At 57.7% G+C, this 27,764-nt stretch overlaps 1 protein-coding gene across 8 annotated transcripts in view; it reads right to left on the bottom strand.

Moving 5' to 3' along the window:
- TNS1 (tensin 1) overlaps positions 1-27,764 on the bottom strand; it is a 223,792-nt gene that overhangs the window by 108,323 nt on the left and 87,705 nt on the right. For all 8 annotated transcript variants that reach the window (XM_073878801.1, XM_073878812.1, XM_073878821.1 and 5 more), the window contains exon 4: positions 4,313-4,354. The gene's annotated coding sequence lies outside the window, so the exon portion shown is untranslated. The remainder of the gene's footprint in view (positions 1-4,312; positions 4,355-27,764) is intronic.

Below are 27,764 nucleotides of genomic sequence, written 5' to 3'. Positions count from 1 at the left end.
GGGTTCCCCATGGCCCGATGTCAGGGGAAGGGCTTTGAAAACTGCAGGTGTCATGCAAGTGAATGACATTTCTCATGACTGATGGTCAGGAGGGTGGACAGCAGTGCTGGACTACTGAGTCAAAATCCCAGCTCCCTCTCTGAATATCTCTGGGGCCTGAGGCCTCAGTTCCTCATCTGTAACATTGGGATAATCACAGCATCTCTCTTGCTGTGTTGTCCTGCAGAATAAATGAGTTTATTTTTGCAAAGCTTTCCGAACCATGTTTGGCAGAAAGAAAGTTCCATACAAGGGTTAACGTCTCCCCATTGCTCTGATCGCTAATATGGGTGAATCTGGCCTGGCATTCCCATTGTCCCATTCACCTCTTCCCTCTCGCCCTCACAAACTCCCCACCCGACCTCCAGTTCATCCCACAAGGACATTCTGAGCACCTGCCAAGGGGCTGGTCTGCGTGAGGAGAAGCACTTGCACCCCCTTGTGTCCCCAGCGCAAGTCTCCTGGGTGCCAGGCTGTGTGTGCAGGAGGGCTCACCATCCAGCCGACCTCGGCGGCCACTCCACTTGGCTAACACCCTCGGGAAATTCCTTTTGACTCTTTATTTTTCAGAAGTTGAGAAAAGCTGCTTCAGCAATTTCCAAGGATCAGGAGTGTCCGTGGCAAACAAGCCCTCTCCCCTCTTCATCCTGCCCCCACCGGGGGACCCCACAGGAGGGAGGTGACCCTAGGACCCTTCTACCCAAGGCCTTGGGCAACATCTGTTGAGTAAGATGAAAACACGGGTTGAAGATTAAGCCACTTTGCCCTGGCTGGCCTGGCACAGGCTGGAGAATGTGCCTGGCAGGCACACGCCAGGCAGAAATCCTGTGCCCAGGACGCGGGCTCCTGATCCCAGGGGGGTAAGATCGAAGCAAGATGACTAAAAAGGCCAGAGGGAGAGCTGGGAGCCCCCCGAGACCTGGGGAAACTGCAACAGACAGGCACACACCGTGTGAGGCACGAGGGAAGGGGGCAGGGACACCAGAGACCAGCTCTGCCAAGGCTGAAGGGGAGGCAGCAAATGGAAAAGGAAGGAAAAATATAACCCGCCCTTTCCTCCCTCTTGTGAACCTGCTCAAAGCACTTGCCTCGCCTGCCTTGAGGAAACAGGTGCTGAGTGCTCTCTGGGGGAAGCCAAACTTTCTCCCGGTTTCCCCTGGGCCACTTTCCCACTCCCTGGGGACGACAGCAGAGCTTCCGGCCCAGGCCCACACCCCCCCCCCGCCTCCGAATAGACAGACCCCTGCCCATGGGCAAGCGGGGCAACAAGGGGCCACAGCAGTCCCACTTGCTGAGCCCCTAATCCGCACCGGGCGTCCGGCTGAACGCCTTTCTTCCAGCCACTCGGTGAACGCACACCGAGTAGGTGACCGCCTACTACGTGCCGGAGGGTGGGGATACAGCAGTGAGTCCCTGTCCACACAGGCTGACATGCTAGTATGGGGGGAGCCCCGTAAGTGAGACGCACCGGGTACCGGGTCGTGAGACGTGGAGGGACAAGGAGAGCAGGGAGGGGAAGGGAAATCTCACACTTGCGTGAACACCCGTGGGAGGGAAAGAGCCTCGCCTCGAAGATATCCGTGGGAATGGGCTCCCAGCCGGGGGGAACACAACAGCGGTCCTGAAGCAGCATCGTGCCTGCTGTGTTCAAGGACCAGCAAGAAGACCAGGTATCTGACGCCGAGGGAAGGAGAGAGCTTCTAGAAGGAGATGTCAGAGAGCAAAGCCGTCCTGTAGGGTGGTACAGGCAAGAACCTGGACTTTTACCCCAAATCAGGTGGGCAGGCCTTGGAGGGCCCTGAATATGGATTAAATAAGTACATTCACGGGGCGCCAGGGTGGCTCAGTCAGGTAAACATCTGCCTTCGGCTCAGGTCATGATCCCGAGGCCCTGGGATCAAGCCCTGCGTCCGGCTCCCTGCTCTGCGGGGAGTCTGCTTCTCCCTCTCCCACTCCCTCTTGCTCTGTCACAAATAAAATCTTAAAAAAAAAAAAAAAAAAAAGCCAAAGATTTTGTCCTGGGCTTAGGTAGAGGGGGGGCTAGATGTGGGGGTGCTGTCTCTGTCTGGGCCATGTGGGCTCCCTGCTCAGCGGGGAGTCTGCTTCTCCCTCTCCCGCTCCTACCTACTTGTGCTCTGTCATGTGTGCTCTCTCTCTCTCTCTCTCAAATAAATAAAATCTTTAAAAAAAAATACACTCATCGACTTTATATTCTCCCTAACCACCTTATAGGGTAGCTGCTATTACGAGCTCCCAATCTGCAGAGGGTAAACTGAGGTTCAGAGAGGTTAAACAACGTGTCCAAGGTCACACAGCGGAGACTGGGGAGCCAGGATCCAAAGGGAGGGAGGCTAACCCCCGCACTCTTGACCACGGAGGTTCGGCGGGGAGCGGTTCTGATTTAGGTGGGAAGCCTCGGGGAGCACAAGCTGGTGTGTCAACCATTCCACCACCAGGTGGTTGACCCAGCCTCCAGGAAGGTCAGAGCCTCCTGAGCAGGTGGGGCACATCACAGGGACGGGAAGATTCCACTGCCTCACTCAGGTAGGAGTTCCTTCTGGTATCTAACTGCAACCCTTCCAGCTGGAATGCCAACCTCTTCCCTTTTGTTCCAACCCCTGACCCTTCCTCACGTAAACAAAGCTCACAAGACTCCAAGTGGCCAGGAATCTGGCTTCTGCCTGGAGATCCCTAAACCCCAGACCCCCCAGCTATCCTAGAGCAGCCAAGGACATTCTGTTCTCAGAGGCGAGGTGGCAGTTGGGTTGAAATGATGAGACATATGCTCCCCACTTCCCCCACCCCACCCCCACCCGCCCACCGTGGTGACCCTCCACAATCCCAGAGTGACTTCTTACCGGCAGTTGCAAACCAGGCCTGCACCCCGGCCTCACCCCACCCGCCCCTCCCCGCCGTTGTCAGATGACCTTGCGACTAGGCTCTGTGCGAAGAACACGTCACATCTGGAGCGGCACAGCCGGGCAGAGCTGAGGCCCGGAAGGGTCTGAGCCCAGTGAGACCAGGGAGGAGGGGCCTCTGCGAGGAACAGAAATAGCCTGGCAGGGCCTGGGCCAGGGCTGCAGAGGCCAGGGACACGGCCGTGGGCCCGAGGTGGCTGAGTCACGAGCACTTTTACAAACTTTATTTCATTCCAGCAACAACCCTCGGTGGAGTGGACACTTCTCAGCACCGAGAAGGCCTTGGGAGCATCTGGAGCAACCCCTCTCCTTGACAGTAAGGGAAGCTGGGGTCCAGAAAGATCGCAGGACGTGTCCACTGTCACTGGGCAAATAGGTGTTGGCGGGAAAGAAGAGACCAGGTGGCCTGACAGAGATTCCGGTACCCAGGCTGAGCGAGTGTGCAGAGGCCTGAAACTACCAGGACATCCTGGCCCCCTCCCCCAGACTCCCACCCACACCAGTATCATCAGAGGCTCCTCTGTATCAGCAAGTCAGATTGTGCCCATAGGGGCCCTCTGTCCTATGTGCCCATAGGACACCCCTCCCCCCACCCCCACACAAACACACACGGATGCACCTGTACTCATGCAGACCCCTCCCCTCCAGCCTCCAGGGCCCTGCCCCCCTCCAGTGCTGGGCTGGGGAGCAGGGGGGGGCCTTGGGAGGGTGAGAAGGCCCTGAGAGGGCCGGGAGGAAAAGTTCCCAGTGTTCCAAGTCAGCCCAGCTGGGATCCGTCTGGAACAGGCCCCTCTCCCCACAGCCCACAACTCATAGGCGTCCTGCCCCTATCCACACTTTTCTGGAAGCCTGCTGGGGGAGGCAGGGGTGGGAGACACGGAGACAGAGCAGAAAAGCAGAGTCAGCCAAGGGGCTTAGAGGTGCAACGGGCCACCTGAATGTGAGCCACTGCCCAGGCGGGCGAACTCTGTGGGTCAGGCTATCCGTTCCCTTTCCTCCAGCCGAAGGGTATCTGGTCCTGGCAGGTAGAAGGTGCCGTCCCCTGGTCCTGGAAGCCCCAGAGCAACAGGCACTGGCCAGGCCCAGAGGCATGCGAGATGCCCTTTTATGGGTTTTTCCAAGGACTTCAGTCTCAAATTGAAATAGGAGGCCCTGCATCTCATCAGAAGGGACCTCATGACTCATTTCCTCCCAGTCCAGCTTCAGCCTCGGGAAGTGTCCCCCCCGCCTCCTTACCTAATGGCCCAGCACCCTCCGGGGCTAGCAGCATGCTTAGGTCTAAAGGCAGCAGTAACGAAGGAGCTGAAGAAAGGGGGGAAAGAGACCAGCAGGGTAGGGAAGGGACTGTCACTCACCACCAATTCATGGCTGGATGGAGGAAGGCAGGGGGCAGCCACCTGTGGGAGGGAACAGAGAAAGGGGCAAGGTTAGCATCTTTCATCCCCACAGAAAACCAGGGCCTCCTGAGACCATTCCATGACCCCGCCTCCACGCTAGACACCCCTTCCTTCAGCTCAACACACTGACCATCTCCAGTTGGAGAGGTCACTGGAACACTCTGCAGCCATGTGGGGGATCCCTCGGGCAATAACACTGGGGAGAGGGAGTGTGGCAGATGTTGTTAAGATTTTATTTATTTATTTGATCGAGAGAGACAGAGTGCGCACACACATGCTCATGGTATGAAGGGGCACAGGAAAGGGAGAAAGAGAATCTCAAGCAGACTCTGTGCTGAGCACAGAGCCCGATGCGGGACTCGATCTTGAGACCCTGAGATCATGACCTGAGCTGAAACCAAGAGTAGGAAGCTTAACCGACTGAGCCACCCAGGCGCCCCCGTATATCACACAATTTTTTAACTCTGTAGAAAAATATGCAGAAGACTGGAGGTCAGTGCACCGGGATTTTTTTAAATAGCAATGGGTTAAGGTAATAAGAAGAAGGATTTTTTTTTTTTTCTCTGCTCTACGTTCTAAATGTTCTACAATATGCTAAGATTTGTTTTACATTTTTTAAAAACATGTTTAAGACCTCTGAGAAAGGAGGTTCTCCCCAATGCCAGGACATCTCACCCAAAGCTGCAGACAGAGTCTGGGGTCCCCACAGCATGTGGGAAGCAGGATGGTGAAAGGCCCCTGCCAGTTCTTCCAAAGAAAGCCTTGAGGGGTGAAAGCACCCTCTCCATGGGCAAGTTTTTATTCTTAACACCATCCTCATCTTCCTCTCTGTTGGAGGGTGGGGACTGGTAACAGGGCCTCCAGACAGAGGGAGGGGGGAGGGAGGGCTGCATTTCTCCCTCCCCTGAGATAACATCCCCCACCCAGGACAGGCAGCCAAACCACTACCCTGACAATTAGCAGGGCCCTTTATCAGAGACTCAGTGTGTTCTTTTTTTCTAGCTGGGACACGTTTTTCTTGGAGCTCATACCTCAATCTTGGCTCCAATTCCCAACCCAAGGGGCCCACGGAGGGGACTAAGGGGAGGCTCTCCCTCGGGCATAAGGGTGTGTGGGCACAAGCCCCAGATTGCTGAAGAGGGGGCTGCTGCCTCCTCAAAAAGTGGGCAACCCCTGCTCCGGCCACCACCCCAGTGGAGCGGTGATGGTGACAGCCTCCATGCTCGGCTAGAGCTGGCTGCTCACAAGAAGCCACCCTCAGCCAGGCCCTCCCTCCACCTGACCCAGTTCTGTCCTCCAACCAGCCCAAGGGATCCCCAGGCTTGACACACCAGCCCAGAAGGGGACAAGACTCACGTGATGGTGTGCCCTGAGCTCTGGAAGGGGCAGAGAAGCTGGGTGTTTAGCATCCCTGGGTTCTCGATCCAGTCCTGTTACGGGCTTCCTGCCCCAACTCATTCTCCAGCAAAGAAGCCTGAGTTGAGTCTCAGTATCTATCGCCCTGTACTCACCGTTACTCCGAGACTACTGAGAGACTCATATATGAGGCCAAAAGAAAGGAATAATAGCTAACATTCATTGAATACGGACTATAGGAATGACAGGCATTATTATCTATGCTTGGCCCATATTAACTCATTTAATCTTTTCAACAACCCAATAAGGTAGGTACTATTACATCTTTGGTTGAGGTGCAAGGGGGCACAGAGAAGTTAAACACCTTGCCCAAGGTCACAGAGCTGATAAGTGGTGAAGATTTGAACCTAGGCATTCTGATTCCCAAAATGAAATGTGAAGGGAAACTCCTCCCTTAAGTTCAAGAGAACGAGGAAACATGGGGGCAAATGCTCCCCCAAGTTCAGGGTTCTTGATACACACAAGCATGGAGCCGTGAGTGACTGTTTTAGAAGTTTCTGGGGCAGACAGAGCCTGGGGTGGGGTGGAGGATGCCAGGAGAACAGACTGGGAAGGAAGGGAAGGTCCCAGAGGTGGCTGTGGCCTGCAGGGTTCCCTGCCTGCCCTGCCCACTAGACAAGGTCTCAGCCACGGGGGACACTACCGCCACCCCCAGGCACCTGAGGGGCAGGAGTCCTGCATCCAGCAGTGGCCTCCTCCCCGTACCCTCCTGCCCCTAACCCCATTCAGGGGCTATAGGTTTCAACCGCATGGGGCCGGGTTCCCAGTGTCTGCCACCACTCTATCATTTATGGGTCCCTCAGGCCCTGGGTGGGAGCAGGTGCAATCCACAGGGCAGCACCCTCCTCTGCTCCTTCCTTGAGAGCTGGAGCTGGGGCTCGGGCGGGGCTGGGAACCTGAGTGGAGGACCACACTGCAGGGGGAGGGATGCTGCAGGCTCCGGCCACGGCCTCCAGACCTGGGCAAGTCTGATCTACAGCCACTGTCTCCCACGCCGTGACACGAGGGGGTTTCCAGTCTCCATTCAGGGTCTGGGGATTGACGGGGCCGGGCAGAGGATATGGATCCATTTAAAGCAGGGGCAGAATGGACAGTGTCCTCTGAAACAGTGGGAGGGCCTCTCTTCCAGAACCACCCTAAGGCAGTGGTGGAAAGAACGGGGGTCCAGGTGTCCCGACCCCAGGTCGCTTCCCTGTTCCCCTGAGGCAGAGCTGCCCCTAAGGCCTGAGCTCTGCAGAGGAGCGGTGGACCCCCAGCCACGGGGCCTGTGGTCTGGGTGCCCCTCGGGACCTGCTGCCCCCTAGCAGCTCCTCCACCCGCCACCCCCAGCTGTGCATTCCAGGCCAGCCAGCCGGCCAGCCCACTAACTTTGTTGTGTGTTTCAATGTCTCTTGTCTCTCTTTTTTTTTTGTAAGCAGAGAAATGTTTCCTTAAAAGGCTCTCTCCTTCCCTCCGGCACCCTGGCCCCTGGCCACCCTCTCAGGAGCCTGGAATGTGCCAGGGAGAGCCAGGGCCCCCTGCCACTCTGTGGCCCGTGCCCTACGGCCCCACACTCCCAATGTCAGCAGTGACCACTCCCACTGCCCCATAGGGACCCAAGCTAGGAACCCTCTCTCCACAGAGGGGGCAGACTCTGGGGTGTCTGCAGGGGCTCTGGGTCCCAGCCCTGTCATAGACTGGCTTCCTGGGCACTGGCAGTGCGGGATTCCAGGGCTCAGGCCCAGGAGGTCAGCCTCAGGTAAGCCTCCTCCCCTGGTATATCTCCACAGACCCATCTACACAGTGCGGGCTGAGCAGGCCTGATGCTCAGTCTCTGCCCTTGGAAAAACGCAACAGTCAAAGGAGAAGCAACGGCAGGTGCCCCCATCACACTTGCCATATGCCACTCAGCCTAAGTTCCCTCATTTCATCCCTACAACAACCCTCAACATCCCGTTTTATGGCCCAGGAGGCTGAGGCATGGGGAGGTCGATAAGCGATCCAATGATGTGAACCCAGCAGGCCGGCTCCCAACGGAGATGCACTCCCGTCCTCTAGGCCATGCTGATGCTCTCGTAAACACTAGTGTCCCTACAGCTCTATCCAACGACCAGGGCAACAGCCCCTGGAATGTGGCTTTCGGTCTGCTACTGTCTTAAGCTCTCAAAATGTTTGGGGCAGAGACTTCTTATCCGCATTTCACAGATGAAGAAAGGAAGGCACAGAAAAGGTGATGACTTGTCCAAGGCCATTGTGGAGGGGTAAGCTGGCTCTGGAGCCTGCAAGGTAGAGAGCTGGGGGTGCAGCTGGGGGGTGAGTTACCAATGCCTGGCATTCATCAGTCCCCCACCCACTAACATCTTCTGAATTTCAAAGGTCCCTGGACACAATGCCAAAAACGGGACACACCCTTGGAGACTCCCCCAGGTCACGAGGTTGAATGCATCAGACTGCAGCTAGCCAGACAAGGGCTCCCTGCTTGACCTGGGCCCTGTCCTTCTCTCCACCAGCACTCCATGTCCGTCCCTTGTCCAGGACCTAAAGCCACACATAAGGGTGGGCTCTTCCCAGTCCTTCGAGCACACTTAGCTCTGTTCTTCTGTTCTTCCTCAGGGCCTCTGCATATGCTGTTCCCTCCCAGCCTTCTGGCTTTGGCTTCCAATGCCACCACCACAGAGAGGCCCTCCCCCGGCTCCCTTAAGTCATAAACACACACACACACACACACACACACACACACACACACACACACACTTGCAATTTGCAATTAAACAGGTGTCTGTTTTGTTGTCGGTAATCTGTTTCCACTGCTAGAAAACAAGGGCCCTGAGGGCAGAGAATACTCTCGTTCATCACACTGTCCCAGCACATTACAGTAGCTGCACACTAAGCACTTGTGGGAAGATGCAGGACACTCTGACCCAAGGAAGGGAGGCGCCTGCAACTACTAGTGGTCAAAATCACCGCCACCGCTGAGAACCTACGCGCCAGGTGCCGGGGTCAATCCTGCCATATGCCTGTCTCTCTGAGCCTTTCCCATCCTGCAGAGTCAGTAATATTGTTTCCGTTTCACAGATGAAAAAAAAACGGAGGCTAGAAGAGATCATGACACTTGTTGCAGCTCAGTCAGCTGGGAAGGGGCACGCTGCAGGTGAAATCTTGGTCTGTGGGCTTCAGGCAATGCTCTTTGCAGAGCAAGAGGAAACCCAGGCGCCCACCTGGCACGGCCCCCATCACCTCACCAATGTGCAAGCGGTGAGACCTGGTCCCCAACTGGGTGACACTCCCATCCTCAGGGCCTCAAGTTGTCGGCCCTAACATCAAACCCCGGGCTCCTAAACTTCCCAGCCCTTCTGAGGAGCTCCCCACGTCTGCCTGAGCCTGGGCCTGGACAGAACCGCCTTGCCCCAGCCAAAACTGAGAACCACTTGAGTCTCTGACTCTAGCATTACATACGATCCTGAGCAGAAGGGCTTTTTTTTTTCCCCCTATCTTTAGCTAGTCCTTTCTATTATTATTATTGTGGTAAAATGCATACAACATAAAATTTACCATTTTAACCATTTCTAAGAGTACATTTCAACGGCAGGTAAGTGCATTCACACCGCTGCACAACCGTCTCTCCTCCCCATTTCCAGAACCTTGTCACCTTCCCAAACAAGAAATCCACATCTTTTAAACAAGAACCCCGTCCCCCTTTCCTCCCAGCCCCTGGGGATCTCTAAGCTACCTCCTGTGTCTATGAATTTACCCATTCTAGGCACCTCGCATAAGAGGAATCACACAGCATTTTGAGTCTGTCTTATTTCCTTCATGTTCTGGACTGAGTTCTATCTCCCCAAGTTCCCACATTGCAAGTCCTAATCCCCAGGACGTTGGAACGTGACTGTATTGAGAGAAAGAGGTGATGGAGTTAACAACGGGGCCATCAGCGGGCCCTAATCCAATCTGGCAGGTGTCCTTATAGGAAGAGATTAGGACCCACAGAGAGTTCCTAGGGGAACATGCACGAAGCAAAGACCACGCGAGGACACAAGGATCTGCCTCAGAGGAAATGAGAAGTGCCAACACCTGGACCTTGGAGCTCCCGCCCCCAGAAGTGGGTGAAGACGAATTCATTGTGTGAGCCACCCAGCATGCGGTGTGTTGTTAGAGGTGCCCCAGCAACAGTCACACTTGGCGTCATGTCCTCAGGATTCACTCATGTGGCCGCGTGTGACAGAGCTGCCTTGCTTTTCCAGGCTGCATACTAATCCACTGCGTAAGCCCAGCACACCGTGTTTACCCGCCCATCCTCGATGGACACGCAGGCTATTTCCACCGAGGTTCTGCCTGACACCCCCTCCACGTCCCTGCCTCCACAACTCCAGGCCCCCATCTCAGCTGACACCCAGAAATACACGGGAGGGAAGGAAAGTAGGGTTTGCAGAGCACCTACTGTGCATCACCGACCTGGGTGCTTTACATACATTTTATTTAGTCTTCATGACAGGTCTCTGGGGCACATGGGCTCAGAGAGGTCAAGCCATTGCCCAAAGTCGAACAGCTCGTAGGAGAAGGAACGGCAGAAGGAGAAGCAGCAGTCGCTGAGGTTTCTCTGGATGCTCACTGTGTACCAGGCACACTATTTTATCCCTTTCACTCCCTGGGACCTGCTGGAGGCAGAGACCAGTGCCCTCATGTCAAGCCATCTTCGCGGCAATCCTGTGAGATCCAAGACAGCACAGCCGCTAAGTGACAGACCCCGGGGTCCGCCTGACTCCAATGCCCACCTTGCCCAGCACGCCACGCTGCCTCTATGGCCGGATGGAGGTGCCAGGGGCTGTGAGTGCAGAGAGCACTCGGGGGTCCCGCGCAGGGTCCACAGAGGAGAGGACACCTGGGCCAGGCCGCCAGGACAGATTGCTTTTGTCTGCTGGGCGTCTCACCCAGGACAGTTCTAAGAGCCCCAAGGGCGGGAAGAGCCCCTGGTCCAGAGCCCACAGCTCACCCGGTATGTGGATGGGGTTCTAAAAGGTGGAGATGGGGAAAGGGCATTTCAGGTGCAAATGATCATGTGAACAAGGCATGGAGGAAGAGAACTCCTACAAGTCCCCCTTGGCTAGGACGCAGGGTGGGGGAAGGGGAGGAGGAGGGACACTAAAGGACATACGGAAGGAGACAAAGGGAAAGAGGACAGGCTGCAAACCGTCTTTCCAGGCTGGACCACCGGCAACTTTGACAGCCCAGCAGAGAAGTTAAGACTTTTAGATGCTGGCACTGGGGAGCCACCCTTCGAAGGTGCCTGAGTGGGAGAGGGAGCCGAGAGAAGTAAAGGGTGAAGCTTAAGGCAGGCAGAAGATGGGTAATAATGACACTAATAATAATGGGAAGGGGGAGGAACAAAGGGGGGCCCCAAAGCCCACAGACAACGGGCCACTTGGGCCCACCCTAAAACCAAGAGGTCCTCATTTCCACCCTAACAAAACACACATTGGACAGACCCTGACCTCCAGCCTTGCCTTCTCTTCCCCCAGCCACAGCACAGGACACCACTGCCCCGACTTCTTCCCTCCCTTCCCTGCACGGAGCAAGTGGACCCGCGCCCCACCCCCCCCCCCCCGCCCACCGGAGCTGCTGCTCACCCTCTGGGCCCCTCCTGGGGAACCTGTGGCCAGCATGCCACTACCTCTGAGCCCTGGTCACTGAGGTGACACCACAGGGGTCAAGAATAATACAGATCATGACCCCCCAGAGGATCTAGCCTCCATGCCACATGACTGAGGAAAGAGCCAGAAGACCCCCTCAGCTGTGGCCAGCCCAGCACCTCACACTTCACGTGACGAGTCCTCCAGGCTCCGGCAAGAAGGCCATGGACAGCCCCGGTGAGCCAGGCAAAGGCAGGCTGGCAGGCCCAGCCAAGTGGACCGAAGGATGGCTTGGAAGCCTGGTGGGAGGCGAGCATGCACTGAGCGTACACAGCAGTCAGGTAGCTACAGAGTGCCTCAGGCCGGGGGGCTTGCGGGGAGCAAGGACAAGGTCCAGGCAGCAAAAGGCAGAGCCCCAGCATGGCTCAATGGCTCAAGACACTGGCCTTCCATTCTGAGCCCCAGGCCCTGGGCAAGGGGCCCCTGGAGAAGAGATGGTAGTTGCTCTCAGGCCTGTGCCCTCCCCTCCAGGCTGCTTGTCCTCACCAGAGCTCGCTCCTGGCCTGCTCAGCTGTTTCCTTCCCTTATATAGAGTTCTGCTCAGGATCAGGAAAGGAAGTGCATCCAGTTCCTGGAGGCAAGAAGGGGCTTGTTCCCAGGGACACCTCGAGCTGAGGGGGGTAGGGCATGTCCCAGGCAAGAGTCCCCTCCAGAACCAGGGGCCAGGCCTTTCTCCAAACCCAGCACAGGCTCCAACTCTGACAAGAAATAGAGGAGAGTCCCAGAGGGCCGACTTGGGCAATGCCCCCAGGACGTCTGTCCCCACGGTTCACCCAAACCCTCCTGGGCCACATGCCTCTTGAACCACTGACCCAATCAACCTGTTCCCCAAGCTCCAGCAGCGCCCCCTTCTCCCCAGTCCCCCCTCTTGTCTCAGGACCTTTTCCTCAGGCCCCACGCACTGGCCCACCCCGCCCACTGCCAGTCTCTAGGTCTGGTAACACGCTCAAGAAAGGGCTCTCCAGACAGGGAAGTTTCTCTGCAGGCAAACACCTCCCTGACCTCTGGCCACACCCACACGCAGCAGCCGGACTGCACGGCCCAACCCTACACGAGGTGGGGAGCCGGGTGTGCCCCTCTTGTGCCTGGCTAGAAGGTGAAGCCACAGGAAAGGGGGGGTGCGGTGGACCTAGCAGGGCATGCTACGGAACCAGCATGCCTCCACCTACGGAAGCTGGTCCCCTGCAGAGCCCTTCTGGAGGATGGCGTGAGCTAGCACCCGTGTTAGCCCACGCTGGAGGCCCGGCCGGTGGCAGAGCATTTTCTCTGAAGATGTGCCTCCCCCTAAACCCAAGCCGAGACCCCAGCTCAGGGGCCACACTTACCCACACCCACAGTTAGTGACTCCAGGAGGGCTGAGGTTGCAACCAGGCCAGCCTCCTTATGATGAAACCCCAGTGAGCAGGAGAAGCACAAAAGTTGAGGTCGGGCAAACCTGTACTGAGCATCTACGGTGTGCCAGGCCCTGGGAGCACGAGAGAGGAAACCAGGGGTCCCAGAGGGGCTGAGCAATAGCCATAGACAAGGGTGGGGCACGTGGGGCCGCAGGAAAGCACCAGCAGGGTAAGAAGGCACAGCTGGGCCCAGGGCTTGCCACCGATCAGCATCCTGGGCTCACAGCCCTACCCCCACGCTGCCTCCGCCTCACTCCTCTCCCGCTCAGTGCTGACAACCACCCCACTCCCCCACCCTGGGCCACCCAAGGTTGTGAAGCCAGAAACCTGAGCATCCGCCTTGACTCTCCTTCCCCTCCTTCCCACCAAGGCTGGACAATTCTTCTGCCCAAATATCTCTCCAAGCCGCCCCACCCCGCACCATAGAGATTATTACAAGAACCTCCTAACTCAGGTCTCTGCCTTAGGTCCTGCCCCTCCAACCTCTTCTCCACTCAGCAGCCAGGGAACTATTTCTAAAATGCACAGCCAGTCCTGTCTCTCCCCTGCCTGAAGTCCTTCCTGGCTCCATGGGACAGAGTCCAAATGCCCTAATATGGTCCTCATGGCCCTGCGGGACCTGGCTGGGTCTCTCTCTTTCAGGCCCCGTTCCCCACCTCTCTGCCTCCAAGCCCTTGCTCCAGGCAGAGAAACCCCCTTTCAGGTCCAATTCTGTTCCATCTAACATGCTCTGAGCCCATTTCCCAGATGAGGCTCGGAGAGGTCACACGCTTCGCCCAAGGTCCCAAGCCTCAGCCGTGCCCAGCACCCCACCACCTTGACCCGTCAGGGGCCACAGCAAGAGTTTCGTGGACGGCACGGCCTCTGAGGTGGGTGGGGCGGGGGAGACATCAGCCGTGGGAGAACAGAGAGGAGACCGGTCCGCGGGGCCCGGGGCGCACATGGCAAAATGGAGGAAGCAGGTCAAAGGGGGAGCCTTGTGCAAGGTCTGGAGGGCTGGACTGACAGACCTGTCCAGGGGCTCTGGAGTAGCCCAATGCCTCCAGAGCCAGTGAGAGAAGGCACAGGAGAGGGGCAGGGCTGGAGGCCAAATGTCCGACCCAAAATAGGCAGCTGCTGCCAAAGCAAGACAAGCTCTGAGCCAGGGCCGGGTGCAGAGGAGAGAGGCCACCAAGACAGCTTCAAGGGGACAGGAGAAGATGGAGAAGCCAGACACCACTGAGGGGCCCAGCCTGGAGGCCTCTGAGGAAGCAGGGCCTCTGCTGTACAAGTGAAAGTGTCAACAGGCAGTTTGAAAGGGAGACTTCAGAGCTGCCTTCTCCTGAGATCCAAAGCCCAGGGAAAACCCCAGCTCTTCTTCCCCTCCTGGAGAGGGGCCATTTGTTCCGAAGCAGGGGGTGGGGTGACATGGCCTGCAGCACAGAAAACATAGCTTCTAGGAAGTTCCTCGAAGAATCTGGTCAAGGAAAGGGCTGTGGTCTGTGGTCAAGGTTTTTGTGGAACTAGGGGACCCGTGGGTGGTGTGGGGGACAGGCCTGGGAAGCAAGACCCTGCCTTCACTGCTCGGTGCCAGGTTCCTAGCAAGGGAGACAGAGATGAATAAACATGGCCTGGCCCAGGAGGGGAACTTGGGGCCCAGTGGAGGAGGCCCACATGTAAACAGGGAATTATAAAAGGGCCCAGTAACTAACTGTTATAAGGAAGGTATGAAGAGGGTTATTATCTCACTGGGATTCAAATCCATCTGTTTTTCCAGAAATTACGCCCAGAAGGAGACTGCCCACCCAACCCCCCTCACTCACCACAGAGGGTTTCTGTCCCTAGAGGAGAACTTGCAGGGACAAAAGTCTTTGACCCGAAACTGTGCCAGAACAGTGAGGCAGGAAGGACGCATGGGAAAAACAGCTAAGAGCAAGGGGGAAACCCAGGGGAGTCAGAGGGCTCGGGAACTGCCAGGAGGCACACCAGCAGCCCCGGGACGTGGCAAAGGAGGCTGAGGAAAGGGGCTGGGGTGAGGAGAGGGTGGGGCTCGGCCAGGCCATAAATTGGACAATTCTGGAGCTGGGGGCCACACTCGCACCCACACCAACACCAGAGGGTCCCTCTGCCTTCTTAGACTAGACCAGCGTCTGCTCGTGGGCCAGGATCAGGACCTCCTGGCCCCTCTCTCCCTTCCCACCCTGTTTCCTGATCTTAAAGGTGTTACTGGTTGCCTGGGGCCCCATCCACTGGGTAACAGGTTTTGAGAGGGAAAAAAATGCTACCCCAAATGTGCGCTCCAATTGCAAGATGCATACCAATTTCGGAAATACCAAATGTTATTTAAAAAAAAGTCATCTCAAATTTGAAGAAACTTTGAGGCTCCCCAAACTGCCCCATGCTGCTGACAATCAGGAAATCCCTCCCAGTGTCTACCTACTTTCTTTTTAAAAAAATTGAAGGACACGCAAAGAAAGAACAAGGTGAAAGGCAACCCAAGCCCATGTTACCCAGGAGAAAACTCTACATCCTCAAAGCCCATCTGCGGCTCTTACATTCCCTGGACCCCTGCAGGTCATTCTGTCCCATCACCTGATGGCAGACAGCTCTGAATCTAACCCAAAACCCGTAGCTGGGAGCAGATACCGTTCTGAAAGATCACACCTAACACCTTCTGTCTAAGGATCCCTCCTTTCAAATTCCTCAACACATCGAGAGGCCACGAGTTTCCAGCCAAAGGGCAAGAGCTGGGAGAAGAAGCGCTGGGCTGGGAGTCGCGCACGGCTTCCAATTCCACATTGCCACAGCCCGCCCCTTCCTGCAGCTCCCCGAGGTGGTCTCCTCGTCTGGAAAATGGGGATAAGGAGACCTACGTTCCAGGGTGCAACCAAATAGAGTTGACTGAGTTGACACCACTAAAAACTCCTGGAACACAGCGCACGCTTAGGGCACGGTAGTTCCTTCCATTGAGCCGCTGCCAACATGCGCCTCCGTGTCTTCATGTCCAGAGCAGTAAACTGCACAGTGCGGGCCCCATGCTAAGGGCTGCATGTATCTCAGCTCATCAGATCGTCACTGCAGGGGCGCCTGGGTGGCTCAGTCAGTTGGGCGTCCGACTCTTGGTTTCAGCTCAGGTCATGATCTCAGGGTCCTGGGATGGAGCCCTGCATCGGGCTCTGCACTCCGCTCAGAGTCTGGTGGAGATTCTCTCCCTCTGCTCCCTCCCCCTGCTCATGCTCGCTCTCTCTCTCTCTCAAATAAATAAAATCTTTTAAAAAAAAAATCTTAAAAAAAATCATCACTTCAACCCTGTGAGGTAGGCTCTGTTCTTATGCCCACTTGGCAGAAGAATTCAGGAACTATACCAGGTGAGAAGAGGTAGCTGACTGACAAGGTTCCATCCACCGATACGTCAGAACTTGGGAAAGTATCGTACAATGCAAGAGATTCCCATCAAAAAGAAAAAAAAATCCACCTCTTTTCCCTGAGCTCTCGACTCTGGCCTCAGATTCAGTGATCTGCAAAGGCACTCCCGTAGGAAAGTCCTGGGCCCCAGACGGCGGCACCAGGAGGAGTTAGCGTGATGATGATCTGTACAATTAGCGCAGGGCAAGGGCCGGTGTTCTGGAACCCCATCTGCTCTGATGGACCGCAACAGGAGCCCCGGAAGCAGGAGTCCCAAGGGCAGGGCAGCCCAGCCCCATGTTGCTCCTTTAAATCCATCTGTGGCTGAGGCGCAGGAAGCCCCCTCTGGCTCCCAATTAGCCGGCAGCAGAGACTTGAAGCGAGGCCAGCACTGAAGGCCAGCGGAGGCCTGGCTGTCACCAGCATTGTTCGGCTGCATCTGACGCATATCCACCCTCCCCCTGCAATGTTTCCTTGTTCTCCGGGAGACTCTCGGAGATGCACGCATCTGAAACCAGGTCTGGAGGGAAGGGGTTGCTGAAGGGAGGGGCAGCGGAAGACCCGGCTCTATCTGGCTCAGAAAATGCAGGCGGGCTTTAGACAGGGAAGAGGGCTCACATCAGCTACAGACCCCGGGGACCCGGAGACACTGCTGAGGTGCAGACGCACAGTTCACACACCCCAAGATACACACACACAGCGCAGACACAGCCCCCGGGAACCCTGCCAGCACCAGATGCAAAGTCACTCCGTGGTACTGCCGGCCCCACCCCAAGCAGAGCTGCACTGACTCCTGCACAGCGGCCCCACCAGCACACCCATGGGCGGGGGACGGGGTCCCGGGGCACAGTTCATCTCAGGAAGCCAGGGCGGGGAATGATCCACGGGGGGCAGACTGGAGGAGGGGAGAGCACAAACCAGCAGAGGCACGGGGGTTCAAGTCTGAATACTCACCCAGATCTCAAAGTGCCCCCAAGAGCCAGCCTATCTATGGGAGCAGGGCCAGCAACAGATTTCCCCTTGGACTCTCCCCCCTACTTGCACCCTGCCCATCCTTCTGGAAGAGCAGGTGAGGGGCAAGACACACTGACGGAAGCTGGGTGGGAGGTGTCAGAAACGGGAGGGCAAGTGTACTAAGCCGTGGGGCAGAGCTGATAGGAGAATAAACATCCTAGAAATCGCGGAACACAGGCATGGGAGCAGGAATTTTAGAGGTGGAGGTGGGGAAGAGGAGGAAAACAGAGTTTAGGGCTTGACGGACGACCAAATTACCCGAATCCCTAGAAGGCACTGTGTACTGCAGACACGGCATCACGTTGAACCCTTTCAAAGGTACGTACAACAGCCAAATCTCCCTTTTCCGTATGAGGCCAAGAAGCTCAGGGAGAAAAGTAAGTTGCCCAAGGTCACACAGCTATGAGCATTGGAGCTGGGACTCAGACCCAGGACAGCCAGACTGCAAATCTATACCCCTGCAGGCAACCCAAGTCACCGGGGTGCTTCGACGACAAGACGGGGCAGCTGTGTGGCCTAGAGGGCGTGGCAGGATCACTGGGCAGAGGGGCTGATGCAGAGGGGCACAGAGAGGCAAAGGGGGCAGGTGGGTGGGCATGCCAGCCTGGACCCCCAGCTCCTAAGGGGCTCAGACTGCGGTGACTCAGTGGCTGGGCCTCCAGGGAGCATTTCCGGAGCCTCAGACAGCTCTGCAGCCTAGGAGCCACCTGCCCAGCAGAGACACTGGGCCATTACTCACAACAGTTAGTTACTCACTCTTCTCGGCACCCTGCCCCCCAGCACATCACTCACTCCCACTCTGTTCCCTGAGAGTGGCCAAGGGGAGCCAGAGGATCTGGCTGGTTCCCACCCTCGCTTCGCTAGCCCCAATCCTGCCAGCGCATCTCCACCTGAGTCACTGGGACCAAGCCCCACAGACTCTGGCCCACTCAACCCACACAGCTGTTAGCCTCCTCTCTGTTCCAAGAAACGGAGCTGCTTGGATGAGTGGTCACTGGGCAAAGAGCTTTCCAGTCCCAGGGCTAGAAGGGACCTTGCCAGCATCTCAGCTGGCTTCCCAGCAGATGCCTGAAGACCTTCCAGGACCCCCACATCCATGCTGGATGGCTCCTTGGACAGCCCCAAGAACAAGAGCCTTTCTGTTCAGAAAGATCTGCAGCCTTGCAGAATGTCAGCACTGGTTGGAGAAACGGAGGGCTCTCCTAAGGCCAACCTCTCATCTTACAAACGAAGAAACTGAAGCCCAGAGAGGGGACGTGATTTGCCCAAAGTCACACAGTGCAAAAGGGGGACTGGAAGCAGGGCACCTGGCCCCAGTGCCACCAGTCCCTCCACTCACTGCAAGTCCTTTCACCCCACAGGGAGTTGGTCGGAGCAGGCCCCTGCAGCCTACCCTCACGTCATCCTGTTGCAAAGCAGCTGCTTATCCCGAGCCACTGGACTTGGGAGAGCTGAAGCCCAGATGAGAAGAGAAGAAAGGAGCTGCAGCTAAACCGTGCTTCGTGGGGAGCAATCACTTTCGAACAGTGATGGAGCATCAGGAACAGTCTCCTGGCAGACGGGAGATGGACCACAGGCCTTCCGGAGGCCATGGAGCTAGAAGGCCAGGCCCTCTGGCAGGACATGACGGGAGGAATTCCTGGGGTCCCAGCTGGGGACTTGGGAGAGTCCTGGCCTCCTCTCTGCTCACCTCTCCTCCCCTTACCCCCCGCCCCGGCTCAGCCCTGCTCTCCCAGGGCTCTGGCCTGGAATCCAGGCTGGCCGCGGCCTCCGCTCCCACACCCGGTTCAGCCCAGCTGGTCACATCAGACACAGCCCGATGTGTGGGGTTCGAGGCAGCTCATGAAGCACCGAGGAGCCTTCGAAGCCTCCCGGGGAGCCTCGTCTCTCCTGTGCTCTCCCACCTGCTCGGGGCACTCATCCCTGCCGAGAGGCCCCTACCTGCCTCTCTCCCTCTGCACCAACAAATAACAATAGTAATAATAATAACCAAGGGTCACAGAGCATGGCCTGTGTGCTGGGCATGGTTCTATTTATTTCCCGTCTTGACAGATGAGTAAATAAAGCACTGGCATTGGGGTCAAGACTGAAACCCACAGTGTGGTCACAGCGTCTGATCTTGACCCCCCCTCCTCCCCACCATGCCTCATGAGAGGGCCTCGCTCCAAGTTAAATCTCCCGAAATCCCTGCTTCCTCATCCATGCACCATCACGGAACTCCTGCAACCCCGCCGGCCTCGGTGACACTCAACAGTCCTAGTGGCTCTGGACAGGCAGCCCCGGTCCAGACACTCACCGGGCCGCCTATGGTCAGGCCGCAAACCCTCGGCCTCCGAGCGCAGGCTCCTCCACCCTGACTCGGGGACACTCCCGTTCGTTCATTCAACAAAGAGGGAGGGCCCACCGTGTGCCAGGCAGACAGTGAAGGATGCCCCCAAAGGAGCCTCCCGATTCCTTAGAAATGCCAGAGCCTACAGTCTACCCTCACTCCCGCCTGCTACAGCAGGGCTCTCCCGTGGCCGGAAAGATCTCCCAGGACGGAGATTTCAGGGTCTCCACAGCCTCCCGATGCAGAAAAGGGGGTCAGCACGTGGGAAGGAAGACCAGAGAGATGAAGCGATGGCAGGAGAAGCTTTCCCAGCTTGGGGTTGAGAAATTTGCACAGAGGACTCTGAGGGCTTTGGCTTATGGGCTGTTCCTGGATCTCCCTGGCCAGTACAGCCTTCACAGCCGTCCAAATCACCCTCCTAAATAACAGTCTCATCACATTTTCCCCACATGAAAGTGCTCGGCTGCTCCCTCGTTCACCTGGCCCAGGAAACCCCCCATGGCTGAACCCCAAGCAACACCAGCAGGCTCACCCAAAGCCATCCTTTCCCACGCACACCACTTCCTGTGGGCCTATCCCGTGCCAGGCACTGAGTGGGGCACCTCACAGAGAGGATCTCATTTCATCCCCATCATAGCTCTAGGAGGCTGCAATATCTACCCCCATTTGACAGATGCAGACACTGAGGTTCGGCCCAAGGCCACCCAGCTAGCAAGCAGCAGAGCCGGGAGGGACAGAGCATTCTGTCTGACTCTAACACAGGGTGGGGGACATTATCTGATCCGTCATGACATGTGCCTTTGTGCATGCCTTTCCCCTGTGCCTGAAGAATTCTTTGTCCCTTTTGCTTCCTGCAGAACTCCTTCTCAACCTTCAAAACCCATCTCCAATGGCACCTCTTCTCCAAAGCTCTCTCCACTCCACCAGCTCGTGTACATTGCTTCCTGATTGACATTGCCTCTGCATTTGGCAGAAAGCCTCCATCTACTCCTTCTAGACCATGTCCCCCTGGCCTTTCCAGCCCCATGCCCCTGGCACCTTGCCTGGCATAGGGCCAGTGCCCCAAAAAGGCTTTGAAGTGAATAATAAGGGGCCTCATGTGCCCGGTCGGACTTAGCCACCGCCACGCAGCCTCCACTGTGGGTGCCTGGGCATGGCCCGCACCCAAGAAGCCCACCCCCAGTCACAGGCAGGCATCAAGTGCCCCCCATCACAGCCCAACACCCAGCTCGTGTCCCTCGGCAGGAGCTTCTCCCCAAGCCCGTCCGCCTGCCCCTCTCTGCTCAACCAGCTCGGCTGTTTCTGGGAGTCTCAGCCGGTGATTAGGCCCCTAATCAGCAGGACTTCCTGCCAGCGATTGCCAGAGGTGGGGGCGGGGCAGGAGGGAAGCAAGGTCAATCCAAGGTGAAGTTCTCGCAGCCTGGGACCAGGGGAGATTCTGGCAGGCAGATGCAATCATAGACTCTTCTAGCCCCTGCACCTCCCCAGGCTTTCACCGACAGGTGAGGACACCAGGCCCAGCAAGGGAAGGGACTCTTCCAGAATCCAGGAACAGAGCAAGAGCACTGCTCTCCCCATGCCCTGGGCCTTTCTTACACTCCCCTTGAGCCCTGTGCCCGCCCCTCAACCCCCCACCCCAGCAGCAAGCCCAGGGCCTAACCCACAGACTGCTCCCCATAAAGGGCTGCTGTAGCCAGTTGATTTGCTCAGGTCTGGTCAAGGTCAAGAGCCAAAGGCGAGCCCCTCCTCTAGATGAGCAATGGCCTAGAAATGGAGCAGAGGTGAACAGGGGCTGGGGAGGGGAAGCGAGATAGGGCCGGGTTGAGCTCAGGAACCCTCCCCAGATGTCATCATCATCAACCCAAACCCATTCTTTCTCCAAAAAAAAAGCTTAATGCCTTTTGCAGCTGCAACTGGGCGGGCCAGGGGTCCGGAAATAGAGCTCACCCCCGACCTGGAGCAACCCCAGCCTCCCTGGGTGGGAATCAGGGCTAGGTAGAGAGTGCAGCTTGGCAGGCCTTGGGGGCTGACCCCTGCTAATGAGGAACGTCAGAGGCACCAGAAAGTGGAGGACCCCAGAGAGGACAGAGGCCTGGGATGAGGAGCGAGTGTGGCCAGGACCTGCCCCTACCACGGGTTCAAAGCTCCCAGCTTTGTGGCATTCAGGAAGGGCTGGGCATGGTTCTCCCCCACCTCCCACCAACAAGGGACTGAACTTAAAGTTGCAGCAAGAGGGATGCTGGTTAGACTTCAGAGAGACCCAGCGGGTATACGACACAGCAACTGACAGCAGCTATTTGGAGATTCCACTTTAAAAGAGACGCCACCCCCATGGGTATAGCCCATGGTCAAGAGTAAGCCTGCCTGGAGGCTGGGCCAGCCACGTCCTTGCCAGGCCTGGGAGTCTCTGATTCAGTGACTCTCATCAAGGGATGGGATAGGATCCAAGGAGGGGAGCTTGGACTGGTTTATAATAAGGCATCTTGTTTACAGTGATGGCAGCTTTCTCAGAGTCCTCCATAAACACAGCTCTGCATCAGCTCCCCTGGGCAGACAAGGTCTCGGGAGGTCCCCTTAGCTCCCCGCCTCTCCCCACTCACAGAGAGGGAGAGACAGACATGGGCCGGGGCGGGGGGGGTCTCCTCTCTGGGCTCTGATGCTGGGTCTCCTTGAGGGAAAATGATGCCATCATCTCCTCCACTCTCTGGTCCCAGAATCCTCCCGTCTCAGGGATGGAAGAACCACAAGAGAGAGAAAAGAGTCTACCCAGAATTGAGCTCCTGGAGAAACACCAGTACCATCACTACGACCCGTAATAATAACAATTACTAACATTTATCGATCCTTTACTATGTGCCAGGCACTGCTCAAAGTGTTTCACATTAACTCATTTGATACTCACAACCACACCAGGAAACAGGTACAATTCTTACTCCCCATTCCCGATGAGGAAACCGAGGCTCAGAGAGGTTCGGTCACTTGCCAAAGCCACACAGCTAATAAACAGGGTTGGCCTGAGTCGAGCCCCAGCAGTCTGGCTTTCAGAGTCACATTTTCTGCCTCACTCCAGACCTCTTGGCCAACACAGCCCTGTTTCCAGGCCCAGCAAATCCTCCCCAGGCCCTGTCTAAATCCCTCACTCCTGTGCCCCTCATCGGGCAGTCAGTTAGTGCTGAGCACACTGTGGCAGGCATGGCAAGGACCACCAGGGAGGCAAAAGGCCCGGGCCTGCCCTCCAGAAGCTTGTCATCCAGCTAGAAGATAGGTGAGCTCTCGGGAAGTTTGCAGGGAAAACTTGAGGGGGGTCCCATATTCTCTGCTGGAGAAGGCCTAGGAAGGTTTCTGGGGAAGCTGGACCTCGAACTGGGACTCCCCCGCACCATGGTGGCAGGATAGGACTCTGCTCAGAAACTACCATCACCCCTCCTTGCTCATCGGCTCCCCAGGACTGCGCCCTCCCAGCCCAGTCCCTCCTGCCTCCCAGAACACCCAGGCCTGAGCTACAAGCCTCCAGCCCTAAAAAGGCAGGGATTACAGAGCCCAGACTAGCCCTGGAGGAGGCAGCACCGGGGACTGGCTCGGGCCCACCTCCCACCCCACCCCACAAAGCTCCAGCTCTCCGGAGACCGACCATCCCTCTGAGGGAAACCAAGGTGTGGACAAGTAGGAAGATGGCCAAGGCCATTCAACCTGAGTTGAGGCAGGCAAGGGACCCAGCCATGCCACCTGCCACCTCCCCTCTTGGGAAAGTGCTGCAGGCAATCCGAGCAAAGAAAGGAGAGGAAGGGCCAGGTGTGACCTTGCATAATGGAGCAGAGCACCCAGGGAGGTGGGCATGGCCTGCAAGGCTGGCAGCCCCACCACTCGACTACCTCGTTCCAGCTCGCTGGTGCCCACACCTCTGTGTACCTAATGGCTTTGAAAGCTAAGAGCCAGGGCCATGGGAATATAGTTCTGGGGACAATAGTCCCTCCAGTCTCTGAAAACCTCTCTTCCTCCCCCAGCATCACGCCCACTTGCTGTTTTCAGAGTCCAGTACTGAGAGGGCTTTCCTCTGCCCCCCTCCAAGACACGTCCCTCCGCCGGACCTCAGTTTCCCTTTCTAGGCAGAGACTCGTGGCCCCAGAAATAAGCCAATAAGCCAGGGCCTGCAGCTGAGAGCCTTTGCCGTCCACGCCAGCTCGCACACTCAGCATCTCACCTTCCTGCCCCTCTATGGGGTCTCTGTTGGACCAGAGGAAAGCGTGTCCTAATGCAGCAGCCTCATCTAGTCCCGGCTCGGGACAAGGGACTCCAGTTAGACACTGAAAAGGACTTCGTCCTCAGATGGAGCCAGGACCGACTGGAGGCAGGGGGATGACCGGGGTGACCTCAGACCCTACTCCTTCACTCTCCCCACCAAGGAGAAAAGGAGTCACGGGGGCCGTGGGGGGACGCAGGCTGGGACAGGAAGGACGGAGCCCTGGTGGGTCCTGAGCCCAGCCCAGAAGCCCGCCTTGACATTCCAATCCTGAAAAACCCCAGCCTCCCGGGGTGTGGTGTTTGGAAACCTCTAACCCCAATCCCACCCTGCCTCTCCTCCTGCCGCCTGGCACCCACCCCAGAGGAAAACGGGTCTGGAGAGGTGGCGTGGAGGGAGTGAGGGGACCTGCTCCTCCCACACTCCTCCCTCGCAACCCCCCTGCGACTTACACAAACCACTTCAAGCTGCCCTGACCACTCTGTGTCATGTCACAAATTTGGAAACTGAGGCTCAGGCAAGGGCCACCCCTGGGACCTTCTGCATCTCAGATCTTGACACTCTTCCTTGGCCCACTATCTCCAGGCAGCCTGGGGAGGCCCCTTCCCCTGGGGTGCAGGGGTGGTAGCAGAGGACAAACTGGGCAGGGGCATGTGCTGCCAAACCTCAAAGCACACCCCTGCCCCTAATCCTCACACACCGGCCGCCTCAGCTGGGAGCCCGGGCTCTAAATGAAGGGGGCAGGGGGCAAGGTCGCCCCTTCCATCTGTGCTGGCCCTCGTGGGGTTAACCAGCAGGGCAAGGCTCAGGGTGAGACAGGAAAAATAGGAAGAAACTCAGAATCTTTGCAGGAAGCAGCTGGGGCAGACCTGGTAGGAGAGTGAGCATTGGGTGCGAGGGGAGAGCATCAGGCTCTCTGTTCCCCAAACACTGGCAGGGAGGAATAAGAGGCAGTGCCCACGCCCCAGGCTGGAGGCCCCCGCCTTCCAGCTCCCCCATTCCGGGTGTCAGAGAATTCCTGACTCCAAGAATCCCAGGACCTCGGCATCCCAAGAGACCATCAGGGTCATCTCTCCTAACCGCATCCCAGCTCAGGAATCCTTCCAAGCTGTTTTCTAGCCTCGGTCTGAACTCCCCCCAGGACGGGAAGCTCACTACCTTACAAGGCAGCCCATTCTCCAGCTGGCCAGCCAGGCTGGTTAAGAACCCCTTCGTTAAACCTGAGCCAAGCTTCCTTCCCCCGACAAAAATCCATTCTCCCTTTTTGCTTCCTGTTCCTACCTCAGTACAAACAGGGCACTGAGAAGTCCCCAAAATCCAGGTCTGCTGCTATAGTCCGTCAGAGACGAGATGGTCACCCATCGGCAAGGTCGGCTCCGAACTCACCGACACCCCAGCCAGCCCCCCTCCGCCCAGCCACCAGCTCCCGGTGTTTACGATTCGGGATGCTGCCACCCCCATGGGAGACTCTGAGCCGGGGCTCTGAGGAAGGTGAAGTATGGAGCAGTACAGAGTGAGCAATAGAGAAGGAGAGGCAGGCGTCTGGAAGCAGAGGGTCCCACGTTGCCTCCTCCACCACCCGATAATTCTCAGCTCCGGATCAGAGTCCTGGCCCCCAGCTCTGGGGGTCCCGTAGACTGGCAGAGGCCCTCCCCACCTGGGATCCCAGTGAGAGCCCTCCCACCCAGCTCCCCATGCGGAGCCAGGTCCCCACCACAGCCCTGGGCCAGAGGGGTCAGGGCGGGAGGGGGGGTACTCAGCTGTAGCAAGCTCTGAGGTCCTGGGGGCAAGTGAGGGTGGGGAGACAGGAGGGGCCGCCAGCTGGCAGGGCTAGAAGCAACTTAAGGCCAAGTCTGAGCCACAATGGTCCCCACCCCACCCAGTCAGCTTCAGGAAGGGGCCCAGCAGAGACTCAAGGAAAGAGAGTGTTCCCCACGCCCTCCTGACCCCCCTCCCTGCTTTGACTCTGCCACATGGAAGAAGTTCTGCAGCTTCCAGAAGAGAAACCCCTGTCCCCAAAGACTCTGGAACCCTGGTTTCCAGCTCCTCCTCTGAGCCTCATCCCACGGCTGCTTGTCCTGCCCTCCCCTATCCAGCACCCCTCCTGTCCTCTAACCCCATCCCACCCCTGCAGGGAGCCCAGCTCGGGAGCACAGCAGGCTTCTCCTGGTCACCCCTGGGTCACCCCCTCCCAGTTTGCTCTTCGAGGACAGTGGCCAGCCTAAAAACATCGGGTCCTGAATTGGGGGGTGGGGGCCAGACACTGAGGTTAGCTCTGCAGAGCCTGTCCCACTTGGGAAGGGGTGGCAGGCGGGGCACCAGAGGGTCAGAGGAGGAGATGCGGGTGGGAAGAGAGGAAGGAGAGAGGGGTAGAAGGCAGCTGTGTGTGTCTGTTCATTAACCACCTGGATTAGCCATTTCTGCCCTGAGGGGTGAGGAGGGGATAAGAGCTGCTGGCTGGGGGAGGGCAGCAGGGGGCACTCACGCCAGGCTGTGCCCGTGTGCCCAGGGACCCAAGCTGAGGGCGGTGCAGCGGGGAAACCCTTCCAGGCCTGCCTCACCCTCCCTCGCAGCCTGGCCGGCCCTCTGGGAGATGAGAGGTGGGAGTAAGGAGAGCCCCAAGGAGGAGGGCCCAGCAGCAGCTCCAGCGGGTGGCAGGGAAAAACTGCCCAGGCTCACGTCTCGTGGTCCTCTCCGAGCAACCCTGGGATGGGCAGCAGGTAGGGGAAGAGACTCATACTCCCAACCTCGCCCTCTCACCCTGCTGGCCTCAGTCTCAAGCAGTCACTGACACCAGCAACTTCCCCAGCAAACGAAACTCCTGCTACGGGTCTCAGAGCAGGGACAACTGCACGCGGACATCCTTGCCAGCACCAGACCCCGAAGGCAGGGAACTGACAGGTTGGCCTCCGTTGGCCTCCAGGGGCTAGCCTAGCCCGGGGACATGTGACTGAGTGGGCTGACCTCCCCCTCCCCTAATTTACAGGATCAGTGGTCCTGACAGCATCAGTAGGACACACACACACACACACACACACACACACACACACACCACTCACCTTGCCAATGGAAGAGCCACCGGGTGGGGTGGGTGCCTGGGCTCAGGGGACAGGGCAGTGGGCAATGACAGGGCAGCAGCTGTGGCCGGCCAGAAGCTGGTTGCCAAGAGGAGGGCGTGAGTGAGCCTTGTGTCCAGGCAGGAGCCAGCAGGGAGCGGAGCTGGTCCCAGGGCCACTGCTGGGAGCAACTGAGCCAGGGCGCTGCTCACCCGGCTCCCTCCCCCGGCGGCGGGCGGGCAAGCGGCGCACCGCCTCCTTCCCCTCCTTCCCAGAGCCCCAGCCAGCAGCCCGCCCGCCGCCGCCACTGCCGCCTCCTTTAACCCCTGAAGCGCTCAGCCAGCTCCCGGCTCCCGGCTCCCGGCTCCCGGCTCCCAGTTCCCAGCTCCCAGTTCCTGGCTCCAGGCTCCCGGCTCCCGGCTCCCAGCTCCCAGCTCCCAGCTCCCAGCTCCCAGTTCCCAGCTCCCAGTTCCTGGCTCCGGGCTCCCGGCTCCCTGCTCAGCGGCTGGGTGGCAGGCACACGCCTGGGGCTCCGCGTGCCCAGAAGCGCAGCCTCCCCTGCTTCAGCCACCGGCCCAGGAGCCTCCCCGGGCCCTGCAGGGAGGCGTCAGAGGGCCTGGGGGCAGAAATGGGGAAAGGGGACAGGTGGCCAAGAGGTCCAGGACCCCAGGGAAGAAACACAGCTGCTGAGAAATGGCCAAAGGGCTGCCGGCTGGAGAAGGACGGTTGATCAGATGGCAATGACTGACAATGATAATCATAAGAACAGCAACTCCCACTTTCTGTAGCGCACCCTGCTCTCTGCCAATCCCAATTCATTTGGTGACAGGAGACCTAGAATCTCACTTCTGAACCTGTTTTTTCTTTATCTGTCAAATCTGGGATAACAGTCCCTGCTTTTTTCTCTGAGT

This window comes from Callorhinus ursinus, unplaced genomic scaffold (assembly GCF_003265705.2).
Source record: "Callorhinus ursinus isolate GAN/ISIS: 27379988/994484 unplaced genomic scaffold, GSC_fseal_2.0 scaffold2, whole genome shotgun sequence".
NCBI classification, from domain to species: domain Eukaryota; kingdom Metazoa; phylum Chordata; class Mammalia; order Carnivora; family Otariidae; genus Callorhinus; species Callorhinus ursinus.
The sequence above is the reverse complement of the archived record's forward strand: the minus strand, read 5'-3'. Positions and strand labels throughout refer to the sequence as shown.